Source organism: Pongo pygmaeus, chromosome 11 (assembly GCF_028885625.2).
Source record: "Pongo pygmaeus isolate AG05252 chromosome 11, NHGRI_mPonPyg2-v2.0_pri, whole genome shotgun sequence".
Taxonomy (NCBI): Eukaryota; Metazoa; Chordata; class Mammalia; order Primates; family Hominidae; genus Pongo; species Pongo pygmaeus.
This window is the reverse complement of record NC_072384.2, coordinates 88,416,097-88,429,825: the sequence shown is the minus strand read 5'-3', so window position 1 is coordinate 88,429,825 and position 13,729 is coordinate 88,416,097. Positions and strand designations below refer to the sequence as shown.

The window sequence follows — 13,729 nt, the reverse complement described above, 5'->3', positions numbered from 1 at the left end:
TGTGACTTAGATGAGATGCAGGATACTACCCTTGTGTACCTATGACAAGACCAGGCCTAGACCTCCAAAATGCCATTATTTGCTTCATAAATGATTAGCTGAACTGTTTGGGCCACTGACCAAACTGGACAAAATATTTGCTACCTCGACTTAATCAAACTTTAGTTAAGCTTTACGCCTTCCCGTAGGCCCCTAAACCCTAATCCATATTCAGCCTCAGCAGCCTCAACCCTTCATTTACACCCTCTCCTAATAATAGGCTGACTATGTTTTAAAGGGTACATCATTCTCTGAGCTCCTATCCCTAATTGCACCACCCTCATTTGTCCTACTTTCTTACACCCAATTCTTTCTAGTCTTGCTTACTATTCCCTAAAACAAAACAAAACACTTTGCTGCTTAGCCTTTGAGACACTTGCTGATCTTATAGTTGGCATATTTTCCTTATTGCAGTTGCCCCCCTCCCCTCGTTGCAAACATCCTTTCCAATAAAGTCTCTCGTACCTAAGTCCAGATTTGGTTTTTATTTTACAGTCTACTCAATCATATTTGGAAAGATTTCTGGCAACTAACCCCAATCTATTTCACTGAACTAATTTTCAAATTTTCCTTTCAAAATATCCACTGAAAAGGAGCTAGCCTTCTCATTCTCTCACACTAATGAGTGCTTTCATTTCACTATAAAAACTGTTGCCTCAAATGAATTGCAAAAAGATGTCCTAGAAACGTGAATAAATCTATTTTTTTCAAAATAATGGTGTTATCTTTGCTTCTCTAGTATCGAGTACATAACTATAGTTAATATATGTTGAATTACAAATCAAATGAGCAAATCAAGTTTTATGAAATCATATACACTTTATTGATTTACAGACACATATATTAGCTCCCAACTTTATTTAAAGTGTAATGTCAATTTTAAAAATAATCTTTATTTTTAAAATAAAAATTTTATTTTATTATCTGTGACAGTCTTCATTTGATTGACTTAATCATTTATTGACTTAATCATTTGTTTTTTCATATCTTTTGAAATGTTTATTTAGTATCTCATATGTCAATATGCCTAAAAACAAAGGGAAAGATATTTGTAAATGAGGAAAAAAATGAGTTATCAATAAGTGAGCCACATGGAAAATATTAGTAGGAAATATAATAGCTGAGATCTTTTTAAAGCAATGATAAATGGCCTAAATTGGAGAACTCTGTGTACAGCTTACGGATGTATTACTGAGTTCAAGGATAAAGTGGAGAAATTCTCTTAGATGACTACAAAAAAGTAAATAAATATACTAAATGAATACTAAGATATATTAAATAAAACTGCCAAAATCTTGATAGTGAGATTACCATAGAGAAAAATATAAACAAAGAGGAGGGTATAACTGAGAAAATTATGGAGAGAAATTTCAGAGAATTAAAAAAGATTATGAAAAATCTCAAACTGTAAGTTTCAGACCCAGGCATGTTATCATAAAATTAAGAATATTACAGGCAGAGAGAAAATATGCAACACTTCCAGGCAGAAAGAAAAGGTTGCCTCAATATCATCAAGAACTCTCTACTCTTTGTTCCAGTTTAATTCCAGGTCTTCCAACCCCTGAGATTTAGCATCATTATCCTCCTAACTCCAACTCTTGAAAATAATGAGACCTCTTTTAACTATTGCCACAAACTTTTTGTTTTTTTCAACTGTGTCATGTCCTCAGACCCTTGTCAGTCTTGCTTGATTTATACTTCTAAGGGAAACCTGACCAGTCTAACTGATGGATGAATATTGAGGGTAACAGAAAGAAAATTCAAGGACAGCTGCTACTTTTTTTTTTCTTCTTCACTGAGTGAATCATAGTGCCATTTATTAAGAAAGAGACACTTGGGGAAAGCAAAGTTTGAAAGGCAGAATTCAAGACTTCTGTTTTGAAGCCTTTCCTTATTGGTATAGTGGTGAGTATTCCTACCTGTCAAGACTTCTGTTTTGGATATGTTAGTTCTGAGATACCTACCAGACAGCAAAGATGAGATGCTGAGTTAGTAGTTGGATATATGAGTCATGGTCTGGTAGGTAGGGTAGGAATAGAGACACGACTTATAAAGTAACCAGCTCGCACATTATGAGATTAGTTAAGAAGTATATGTAAATAGATAAATGATAATTGAGCTTAAAAGCATGCCAAATTTATGAATGAGGCAGAATAAGAAGAGCAAGCTAGAGATAGATAAAAAACAGCCATCACCTGTAATCTCAGCACTTTGGGAGGCCAAGGCAGGTGGATCACGAGGTCAGGAGATCGAGACCATCCTGGTTAACACGGTGAAACCCCGTCTCTACTAAAAATACAAAAAAAAAAAAAAAAAAAATTAGGTGGGCATGGTGGCGGGTGCCTGTAGTCCCAGCTACTCACGAGGCTGAGGCAGGAGAGTGGTGTGAACCTGGGAGGCGGAGCATGCAGTGAGCTGAGATTGCACCACTGCACTCCAGCCTGGGCAACAGAGCGAGACTCTGGGGGGAAAAAAAAAAAAAAAAAACAGCCACTGAGGTCAAATAAAAACCAGCGAAGTGTGCCCTTCTGGTATCCAAATGAAGTATGTTTTTATTAAGAGAAAAAATGATTAAATGATATTGAGAGCTCTACAAAGAGAAAGCCTGAAAAATGGCCATTAGTTTCAGAACACGGAGATAATTGGTGACCTTTGCATTGCACTTTCAGAAGACAGGGACTAAAATAGCCTGACTGGGGAGAGGGGTAGAACAAAATGGCAAAATAGAAGGCTCTCCCTATTGTCCCCCCAGTGAGGACACCAAGTTAACAACTATCTACACACACACACACACACACATACACACACACACACCCCTTCTTAAGAACCAAAAATCAGGTGAGCACTCACACTACCTGGTTTTACCTTCATATCGCTGAAAGAGGCACTGGAAAAACAGTCTTGAATCTCAGACCCCACCCCTCCTCCATCCCTCAGTAGAGGCAACCCTGCTCAGAGAGGCAGCCTGGTGTTTCTGAGAGTATTGCTGTGCACTGGGGAGAGGAAGAGCTAGCAATTCTGAGGCATTGAACTCAGTGCTGCCCTTGTTAATAGCAGAAAGCAAAACCAGGCCAAACTCAGGTGACGCTCTCCCAAGGAAGGAGAATTTAAACAAGCCCCACACAAAGGAGAATTGCCAATCCCAGTGTTTGGAACTTCAGCTCCCCCAAGCCTTGCCATCATGAGCTAAAGTGCTCTGGGCCCAGAGTCTGTGGACTGAGGGAGAGAGGCGGTCATGACCTACTGAGACATCAGCCAGGACTGCTAAGGGACTGCTGGCATCACCCTTCCACTAACCTCAGGCTGCACAGCTTGTGGCTCCAAAAGAGACCCCTTCCTTCTGCTTGAGGATCAGAGAGGGAAGAGTGGGGAGGACTCTGTCTTGCCTGTTGGATACCAGCTCAGCCACAGCAGGATAGGGCACCAGTCAGTCTTACGGCCCCTGTTCAGACCTTAGCTCCCTGATGACATTTCTAGAAACACCATGTACCAGAAAGCAACCTACTGCCTTGAAGGGAAGAACTCAGTCATGGCAAGATTTGTAACATGTTAACAAAAGAATAACCAGAATAATAACCAGAAGCAATACCCAGGTACTACATCAAGAACATTGGATGAGACTCTGAGGCTTACTGGCTTCAGGTGAGACTCAGCACATTCCCAGCTGTGGTGGTTACAGGATGAGACTCCTTCTGCTTGAGAGAAGTGGAGGAAAAAGTAAAGGGTCTTGCATCTTAGGTACCAGCTCAGCCACAGGGTGATAGAGCATGAAGTGGGCTCTGAGGTCCCTGATTCCAGGACTTGACTCTTGGATGGCATTTCTGGACCTTCTCTGGGGAAGAGAGGAAGCCCACTGCCATGAAGGTTGAGTCTAAGGCTTGACAGCATTCACTAGAAGCTGACTAAATAGCCGTTAGGCCTTAGGGAACATTGGCAGCAGCCTGGCAGTACTCCCCATAGGCCTGAGGTGGCAGTGGCCACACAGTGAGGCTCTTCTGCCTTTGGAAAGGGAAGGCAAAAATGGGAGGACTGCATCTCATTATTCGAGTTGCCAGCTCAACTACAGTACAATAGAACAACAAATGGACTTCTAAGGTTTTTGACTCTAGTCCCTGGCTCCCAGGTGGCACCTCTGAACCCATCTAGGTCCTGGGGCAACTCACTGCCCTAAAGGAAAGAACACAGGCCTGGCTGGCATTGCTACCTGCTGATTGTAGAGCCCCAGAGTTTTGAGCAAAAATAGGCAGGAACCAGGGAGTGGCTACAGCAGGCCTTAGGTGAGAACCAGTGCTGTGCTGGCACTTCAGGTCTGACCCAGTGCAAGCTATGGGTGGTGCCTACAGGGGTGATTTGCCACTCTACCCTCTGCTCCAGGTGGCTCAGAACAGAGAGAGGGACTTTGTTTGGGAGAAAGTAAGGGAAGAGAACAATAGTCTCTGCCTGGTAATCCAGAGAATTCTTTGGGATCTTGACCTAGATAGACCATCAATACAGTACCTCTATGAGTCTCTAAGAACCACAGCATTAGGGAACTTGAGGTCCCCCATAAAAAAGATACAGCTTAAATCACAACATCTAAGTCATTTTGAATATCTGGAAAGCCTGCCTAAGAAGGATGCGTACAAACAAGCTCCGATTGTAGAGACTACAATAAATACCTAACTCTTCAATGGCCAGACACATTAACATCTACAAGTGTCAAGATGATCCAGGAAAAGATGACCTCACCAAATGAACTAAGTAAGGCATCAGGGAACAATCCTGGAGAAACAGAGATATGTGACCTTTGAATTCAGACAGAGAATTCACAATATCTGAATGAAGAAAACTTAAAGACTTTCAAGATAACACAGAGAAGGAATTCAAAATTCTATCAGATAAATTTAACAAAGACATTGAAATAATTAAAAAGAATCAAGCAGAAATTCTGGAGCTGAAAAATGCAAATGTCATACCAAAGAATGCATCAGAGTCTTTTAAAAGAAGAATTGATAAAGCAGAGGAAAGAATTAGTGGGCTTGAAGACAGGCTATTTGGAAGTACACAGTCAGAGGAGAAAAAAGAAGAAAAAATAATAAAAACAATGACGTCCATGGACAGCATCTAGAAAGCCACAACAGGGCAAATCTAAGAGTTATTAGCCTTAAAGAGGAGGTAGAGAAAAAGATAGGAGTAGAAAGGGATAATAACAGAGAACTTCCTAAACCTAGAGAAATATATCAATACCCAAGTAAAAGAAGGTTATAGAACACCAAGGAGATCTAATCCAAAGAAGACTCCTTAAGGCATTTAATCAAACTCCCAAAGGTCAAGGATAAAGAAAGGGTGCTAAAATCAGCAAGAGAAAAGAAACAAATAACAGAAAATTGAGTTCCAATACATCTGACAGCAGACTTTTCAGTGGAAACTTTACAGGCCAGGAGAGCATGGCATGACATAATTAAAGTGCTGAAGGCAAAAGTATTTTTTCCTAGAATGTATCTGGCAAAGATATCTTTCAAACTTGAAGGAGAAATAAACCTTTTACCAGACAAACAAAAACTGAGGGATTTCATCAACACCAGACCTTTTCCACAAGAAATGCTAAAGGGAATACTTAAATCAGAAAGAAAAGTATGTTAATGAGCAATAAGAAATGTTAATGAAGGCACAAAACTCACTGAATAGTAAGAACACAGAAAAACAGAGAATATTATAACACTGTAATCACAGTTTATGAACTACTCTTAAGTACAAAAACTAAACAATGATCCAATCAAAAATAATAACTAAAACAACTTTTCAAGAAAAATGGAACAATCAGATATAAGTAGTAACAAAAAAGTTAAAAGAAAACAGGGGTATGAAGTTATGGCATCAAGTCTTTATAAGTTTTAATTCCTTGTTTGTTTGTTTATGAAAATGATGTTAAGTTGTTATCAGCTTAAAATGATGGGTTATAAGATGGTATTTGCAAGCTTCATGGTAACCTCGAAGCAAAAAAATATACAATGAATACACAAAAAATAAAAAACAAGAAACTAAATCATATCACCAGACAAAATCATCTTCAATAAAAGGAAAACAGGAAGAAACTGTAAGAAAAGACAAAGAAGTTCACTATATAATAATGAAGGGGTCAATTCAGCAAAAGGATACAACAATTTTAAATATATATGCACCCAACACTGGAGCACCCAGATATATGAAGCAAATATTATTAGAGCTAAAGAGATAGACTCCAATCCAATAATAGCTGGAGACTTCAACACCCCACTATAAGCACTGGAAATATCTTCCAGATGGAAAATAAACAAAGAAAATTCAAACTTAATCTGCACTCTCGGCCAAATGGAGCTAACCAGTAGTTACAGAGCATTTCATCAAATTGCTGCAGAATACACATTCCGTTCTGCAGCACATGAAACATTCTCAAGGACAGACCATACGTTAGGTCACAAAACAAGTCTTAAAACATTCAAAAAACTGAAATAATATCAAGCATCTCTTCAGACCACAGTGGAATAAAAGTAGAAATCAATAAGAGAAAATTTGGAAACTATATAAAGACATAAAAATTACACAATATGATCCTTAATGACCAATGAGTCAATGAGGAAACTAAGCAGAAAGTTGAAAAATTTATTGAAACAAATGATAATGAAAACATAACATACTGAAGCACATCAGATACAGCAAAAGCATTACTAAGAGGGAAGTTTATAGCTGTAAGTGACTCCAACAAAAAAGAAGAAAAACTTCAAATAAATAACGTAATCATGCATCTTAAAGAACTACAAAAACAAGAACAAACCAAAACCCAAACCAACAGAGGAGAAGAAATAATAAAGATCAAGTCGAAATAAATAAAATTAAAATGAAGAAAACAATATAAAAAAGCAATGAAAGAAAAGACTATTTTTTTGAAAAGTTAAATAAAATTGACAAACCTTCATCCAGACTAAGAAAAAACAGAGACATTGCAAATAAAAGCAGAGATGAAAAAGAAAATTTTACAACTGCTACCCCAGAAATTCAAAGAATCATTAGTGGCTACTATGAGCTACTATGTCTAGAAGAAATGGACAAATTCCTAGACACATACAACCTACCAAGATTGAACCAGGAAGAAATTCAAAACCTGAATAGAGCAATAACAAGTAACAAGATTAAAGCCGTAATTAAAAGGTTCCCAGGACCAGGCGCGGTGGTTCAACCTGTAATCCCAGCACTTTGGGAGGCTAAGGTGGGTGGATCACCTGAGGTTGGGAGTTTGAGTCCAGCCTGACCCATCTCTACTAAAAATACAAAATTAGCTGGGAGTAGTGGCGCATGCCTGTAATCTCAGCTACTCAGGAGGCTGAGGTAGGAGAATTGCTTGAGTTCAGGAGGCAGAGGTTGCAGTGAGCCGAGATCATGCCGTTGCACTCCAGCCTGGGCAACAAGAGCAAAACTCTGTCTCAAAAAAAAAAAAAGCTTACCAGTAAAATGAAGCCCAGGACCCAATGGCTTCACTGTTGAATTCTACCAAACATTTAAAGAAGAACTAATACCAATCCTACTCAAACTATTTAAACTATTCGAAAAACAGAGGTGGAGGGAATACTTCCAAATTCATTTTATGAGGCCAGGATTATCCTGATGACAAAACCAGACAAAGACACATCATAAATAAGTAAATACATAAATAGAAAATAAAACTATAGGCCAACATCACTGATGAATATTGATGCAAAAATCCTCTACAAAGTGGTAGCAAACCAAATTCAACAATACATTTAAAAGATTATTCATCATGACCAAGTGGGATTTATTTAGGATGCAATAATGGTTTAACATATGCAAATAAATCTATGTGCTACATCATAAAAACAGACTGAAGGATAAAAACCATACAATCATTGCAACTGATGCTCAAAATTCAACATCCCCTCATGATAAAAACCCTCAAAAACTGGATATAGAAAGAACATACCTCAACATAATAAAAACCATATATGACAGACCCACAGCTAGTGTCATACTGAATGGAGAGAAACTGAAAGCCTTACCCCTGAAATCTGAACACAACAAGGATGCACACTTTCACCACTGTTATTCTACACAGTACTGGAAGTCCCAGCTGGAGAAACCAGACAAGAGAAAGAAATAAAGGGCAGCCAAATTGGAAGGGAAGAAGCCAAACTATCTTTATTTGCAGATGAAAGGATATTATATTTGGAAAAACCTAAACACTCCACCAAAACACAAAGAAAACTATTAGAACTCACAAACAAATTCAGTAAAATTGTAGAATACAAAAATCAACCTACAAAATTCAACGGGATTTTTATATGCCAACAGTAAACAATCTGAAAAAAAAAATAAAAAAGGAATTCCCATTTACAATGGCCACAAATAAAATTAAATACCTAGGAATTAACTTAACCAAAGAAGTGAAAGATCCCTATAATGAAAACTATAAAATACCAATGAGAAAAGCTAAAGAGAAGACCAGAAAATGCAAAGATATTCCATGTTCGTGGGTTGGAAGAATCAATATTGTTAAAATGTACATACTACCCTAAAGCAATCTACAGATTCAATGAAATCCCTATCAAAATACCAATGACATTCTTCAAAGAAATAGAAAACAACTATCCTAAAATTTATATGAAACCATAAAAGACCCACAGTAGCCAAAGCTATCCTAAGCAAAAAGAACAAAAATGGAGGACTCATATTACCTGACTTCAAATTGTACTACAATGCTATAGCAACTAAAATAGCATAGTACTGTCATAAAAAAAGACACATAGACCAATGAAACACAATAGAGAATTCAGAAATAAATCCACGCACCTACAGTAAGCACACTTTCTACAAAGGTGCCAAAAACATACACTGGGAAAAAGACAGTTTCTTCAATAAATGATGCTGGGAAAACTGAATATCTATATGCAAAAGAATGAAACTAGACCCCATCTCTTGCCGTATACAAACATCAAGTCAATATAGGCAAAGACTTAAATCTAAGCCTTCAAATTATGAAACTACTATAAGAAAACATTAGGGAAAACATCCAGGACATTGATCTGGGCAAAAATTTCTTTAGTAATAACCCACAAGTACAGGCAACTCAAGCAAAATGGACAAATGGTATCTCATTAAGTTGAAAAGCATTTACACAGCAAAGGAAACAATAAATGGGATAAAAAATTTGCAAACTACCCACTTGACAAGGGATTAATAACCAGAATATATAAGGAGCTCAAACAACTCTATAGGAAAAAATCTAATAATCTGATTAAAATATGGGCAAAAATTTGAATAGCTATTTCTCAAAAGGAGACACAAAATGATAAATAGGCATATGAAAAGGATGTATTTTCTGTAGCCTCAGAAAGTACATTCTCTCCCTCCCATTAAAATGGCTTATATCCAAAAGACAGGCAATAAAAAATGCTAGCAAGAATGTGGAGAAAAGGAAATCCTCATACACTGTTGGTGGAAATGTAAATTAATACAACCACTATGGAGAACAGTGTGGAAGTTCCTCAAAATACTAAAAATAGAACTACCATATGTTCCAGCAATCCCACTGCTATGTATATACTGAAAAGAAAGGAAATCAGTATGTCAAAGCGATAACTGCACTTTTATGTTTGTTGCAGCTCTGTTCACAATAGGCAAGAATTGGAAGCAACCTAAGTGTGTATCAACAGGTGAATGGACAAAAAGAAATGTGGCAGTTATACACAATGGAGTACTATTCAACTGTAAAAAGAATGAGATACAGTCATTTGCAACAAATGGATGGAAATGGAAGTCATTATGTTCAGTGAAATAAGCCAGGCACAGAAAGACAGACGCCCCATGATCCTACTTATTTGTGAGATCTAAAAATCAAAACAATTTAATCTATGGAGGTAGAGAGTAGAATCATGGGTATCAGATATGGGAAGCAGAGTGTAGGGATGGGGGCGGAGTGCTGTGAGGGAGGTGGAGAGAGTTAACAGTTAACGGGTACAAAAAAAATTAGAAGAATGAATAAGACCTACCATTTGATAGCACAAAAAGATGTCTATAGTCAATAGTAATTTCAGTTTATTTTGTTAAATAGCTAAGAGTATAATAAGATTGTTTCTAACACTAAGAATAAATGCTTGAGGGATGGATAGCCCATTTTCCATAATGTAATTATTATGCATTGCATGCCTGTATTAAAACACTTCATGTACCCCATAAATATATACACTTACTATGTACCCACAAAAATTAAAAATAAAAAAAAAATAGCCTGACTGGTGTGGGTAGACTTTTGCATTGTATTTTCAGAGGATAGGGGGCTAGCATAGCCTGAGTGGTTGAAAGAAATGAAGAAAGGAAGTAGAGAAACTCAAGGAATTTTGCTTTAAATGGAAACAGAGAAATAATGTAGGAAATGGAGGGTGAGATAGACTAAGACTAGACATTTTGGGGGGAGCTATTGAATATATATTTATGCTGATTGGAAAATTATGTTAACAGGGGAAAACTGGTGATACAGAAAAGAGAGAGCATAAATGCAAGAAGAAGTTCTTTGAGAAAGTATGAGGGAATATGGTCAAAGACAAGGCCCTGTCCTTAAATGAACAGAAGCAGTTCATTCAGCATAAGAGAAGAGAAGGCTGACTCATGGAAACATACTAAAATACTTATTAGTTTGGTAGATTTGGTGATGGGAAAGTGTAGAATTTCTCTTCTAATTGCATGTATTTTCTGAGTTGAATAAGGAGTAGGTATTAGTTCTGAGTATGATGACGGGGGTATAAGGATTCAAGAACAGAAAAAGAGGGTTGTTCAGGCAGAAAAGAGTCATCTCAAATAGAACAGTGAATGGAAGATATAAGGAGGTTAAATTTCTGTACAACTATAATGACCTTATGATGACTGCAATCCAAATGTAAGATAAGTATAACTAATAAACATGGTTGTATGAGTTTGTGGGAATGCATGTGTGGGGGGTTTGTTCCAGCCATATTGTTTGCTTAAGTGGAAGAGTGCATAGTCATTAACAGGGGTTGGGATTTTTCCACACAAGTAAGAAAAAAGGGCAAAGATGTCTTGATAAATTATATCTATATATTGAAACAAAATTTACCTTTGAAACTGATCCAGCCTTAAAAACTACATCAGTTATGTTCCTCTTCTTATCATATCATTTCATTATACTGTATTAATCCATTTCATGCTGCTTATAAAGAAATACCCAAGACTGGGCAATTTACAAGAGAAAGAGGTTTAATTGGATTCACAGTTCCACGTGGCTGGGGAGGCCTCACAATCATGGCAACAGAAGGAGCAAGTCACATCCTACATGGATGGCAACAGGCAAAGAGAACTTATCATTTTTAAAACCATCAGATCTTGTGAGACTCATTCACTATCATGAGAACAGCACAGAAAAGACCCACCCCCATAATTCAATCACCTCCCAACAGGTTCCTCCCACAACATGTGGGAATTGTGGGAGTTACAATTCAAGATGATATTTGGGTGGGGAAACAGCCAAACCATATCATTTGGCACCTGGCCACTCCCAAATTTCATGTCCTCACATTTCAAAACCAATCATGCCTTACTAACAATCTCCCAAAGTCTTAACTAATTTCAGCATTAACTCAAAAGCCCACAGTCCAAAGTCGCATCTGAGATAAGGCAAGTCCTTTCTGCCTATAAGCCTGTAAAATCAAAAGCAAGCTAGTTACTTCCTAGATACAATGAAGGTACAGGTATTGGGCATATGCAGCCATTCCAAATGGGAGAAACTGACCAAAACCAAGGGGCTACAGGCCCCACGCAAGTCCAAAATCCAGTAGGGGAGTCAAATCTTAAACCTCCAAAATGATTTGTTTTGACTCCATGTCTCACATCCAAGTCATACTGATCCAACAAATCAGTTCTCATAATCTTGGCAGCTCTGCCTCTGTACCCTGTGGCTTTGCAGGGTACAGCCTCCCTCCCATCTGCTTTCATGAGTTGGCATTGAGTGTCTGTGGCTTTTCCAGGTGCACGATACAAGCTCTCAGCAGATACATCATTCTGGGGTCTGGAGGACAGTGGCACTCTTCTCACAGCTCCACTAGGTGGTGCCCCAGTAGGGACTCCGTGTGGGAACTCTCACCCCACATTTCCCTTCCTCGCTGTCCTAACAAAGGTTATCCATGATGACCCCATCCCTGCAGCAAACTTTTGCCTGGGCATCCAGGCATTTCTATACATCTTCTAAAATCTAGGCAGAGATTCCCAAACCTGAATTCTTGACTTCTGTGCATGCAGGCTCAACACCATGTGGAAGCTGCCAAGGCCTTAAGCTTGCACCCTCTGAAGCCACAGTCCAAGCTCTACATTGGTCCCTTTCAGAGTTGGCAGAGCGGCTGGGATGGAAGGCATCAAGTCCCTAGGCTGCACAGAGCATGGGGACCTCAGGCCCTGCCCAGAAAACCAATTTTTCCTCCTAGGCCTTCCAGCATGTGATGTGAGAGGCTGTTGCAAAGGTTTCTGACATGGCCTGGAGATATTTTCCCCATTGTCTTGGTGATTAACATTCGGCTTCTCATTACTTATGCAAATTACTGCAGCTAGCTTGAATTTCTCCTCAGAAAATGGGATTTTCTTTTCTATTGCCTTGTCAGGCTGCAAATTTTCCAAACGTTTAAGCTCTATTTCCCATTTGAAACTGAATGCCTTTAACAGCACCCAAGTTACCTCTTGAATGCTTTGCTGTTTAGAAATTTCTTCCTCCAGATACCCTAAATCATCTCTCTCAAGTTCAAAGTTCCACAGATCTCTAGGGCAGGAGCAAAATGCCACCAGTCTCTTTGCTAACACATAATAAGAGTCACCTTTGTTCCAGTTCCTAACAAGTTCCTCATCTTCACCTGAGACCAACTCAGCCTGGACTTTATTGTCCATATGGCTATCAGCATTTTGGTCAAGGCCATTCAACAAGTGTCTAGGAAGTTCCAAACCTTCCCATATTTTCCTGTCTTCTTCTGAGCCCTCCGAACTGTTCCAACCTCTGCCTGTTACCCAGTTCCAAAGTCACTTCCACATTTTCAGTTATGTTTTCAGTTTCAGTTATCTTTTCAGCAGTGCCCCACTCTACTGGTACCAATTTACTGTATTAGTCCTTTTTCTTGCTGCTGAAAAACACATACCTGAAATTGGGCAATTTACAAAAGAAAGAGGTTTAACTGGACTCACAGTTCCACATGGCTGGGGAGGCCTCAAAATCATGGCAGAAGGCAAGGAGGAGCAAGTCACATCCTGTGTGAATGGCAGCAGGCAAAGAGAGCTTGTTCAGGGAAACTCCCATTTTTAAACCCATCAGATCTCGAAATTCATTCACTATCATGAGAACAGCTCAGGAAAGTCCTGCCCCCATAATTCCCATGAGACATGGGAATTGTGGGAGTTACAATTCAAGATGAGATTTGGGTGGGGACACAGCCACACCATATCATGTACCCAACATGAATATTCACTTACAATTTACAGTTTGGGGAATATTTTTAAATTATCACAGGGTTGAAACTTGTTCACAAATTAATGACCAAAGGGGAAATATGTACCTAGGTTTACTTATACATTTTGTCTGTCATGTGAATATATTTATATCTAAGAACCTATTTATTTTATTTTATTTTACTTTATTTTATTTTATTTTTGAAGACAGGCTCTCAATCTG

At 38.3% G+C, this 13,729-nt stretch overlaps 1 protein-coding gene across 31 annotated transcripts in view; it reads right to left on the bottom strand.

The window, feature by feature from the left end:
- The window catches only part of GULP1 (GULP PTB domain containing engulfment adaptor 1), a 314,696-nt gene that overhangs the window by 136,807 nt on the left and 164,160 nt on the right, over positions 1-13,729 (bottom strand). For 13 of the 31 annotated variants that reach the window (XM_063647685.1, XM_063647681.1, XM_063647700.1 and 10 more), the window contains exon 3: positions 2,235-2,328. The exons of the other annotated variants lie outside the window; for them this stretch is intronic. The gene's annotated coding sequence lies outside the window, so the exon portion shown is untranslated. The remainder of the gene's footprint in view (positions 1-2,234; positions 2,329-13,729) is intronic. 31 annotated transcript variants of the gene reach the window in all.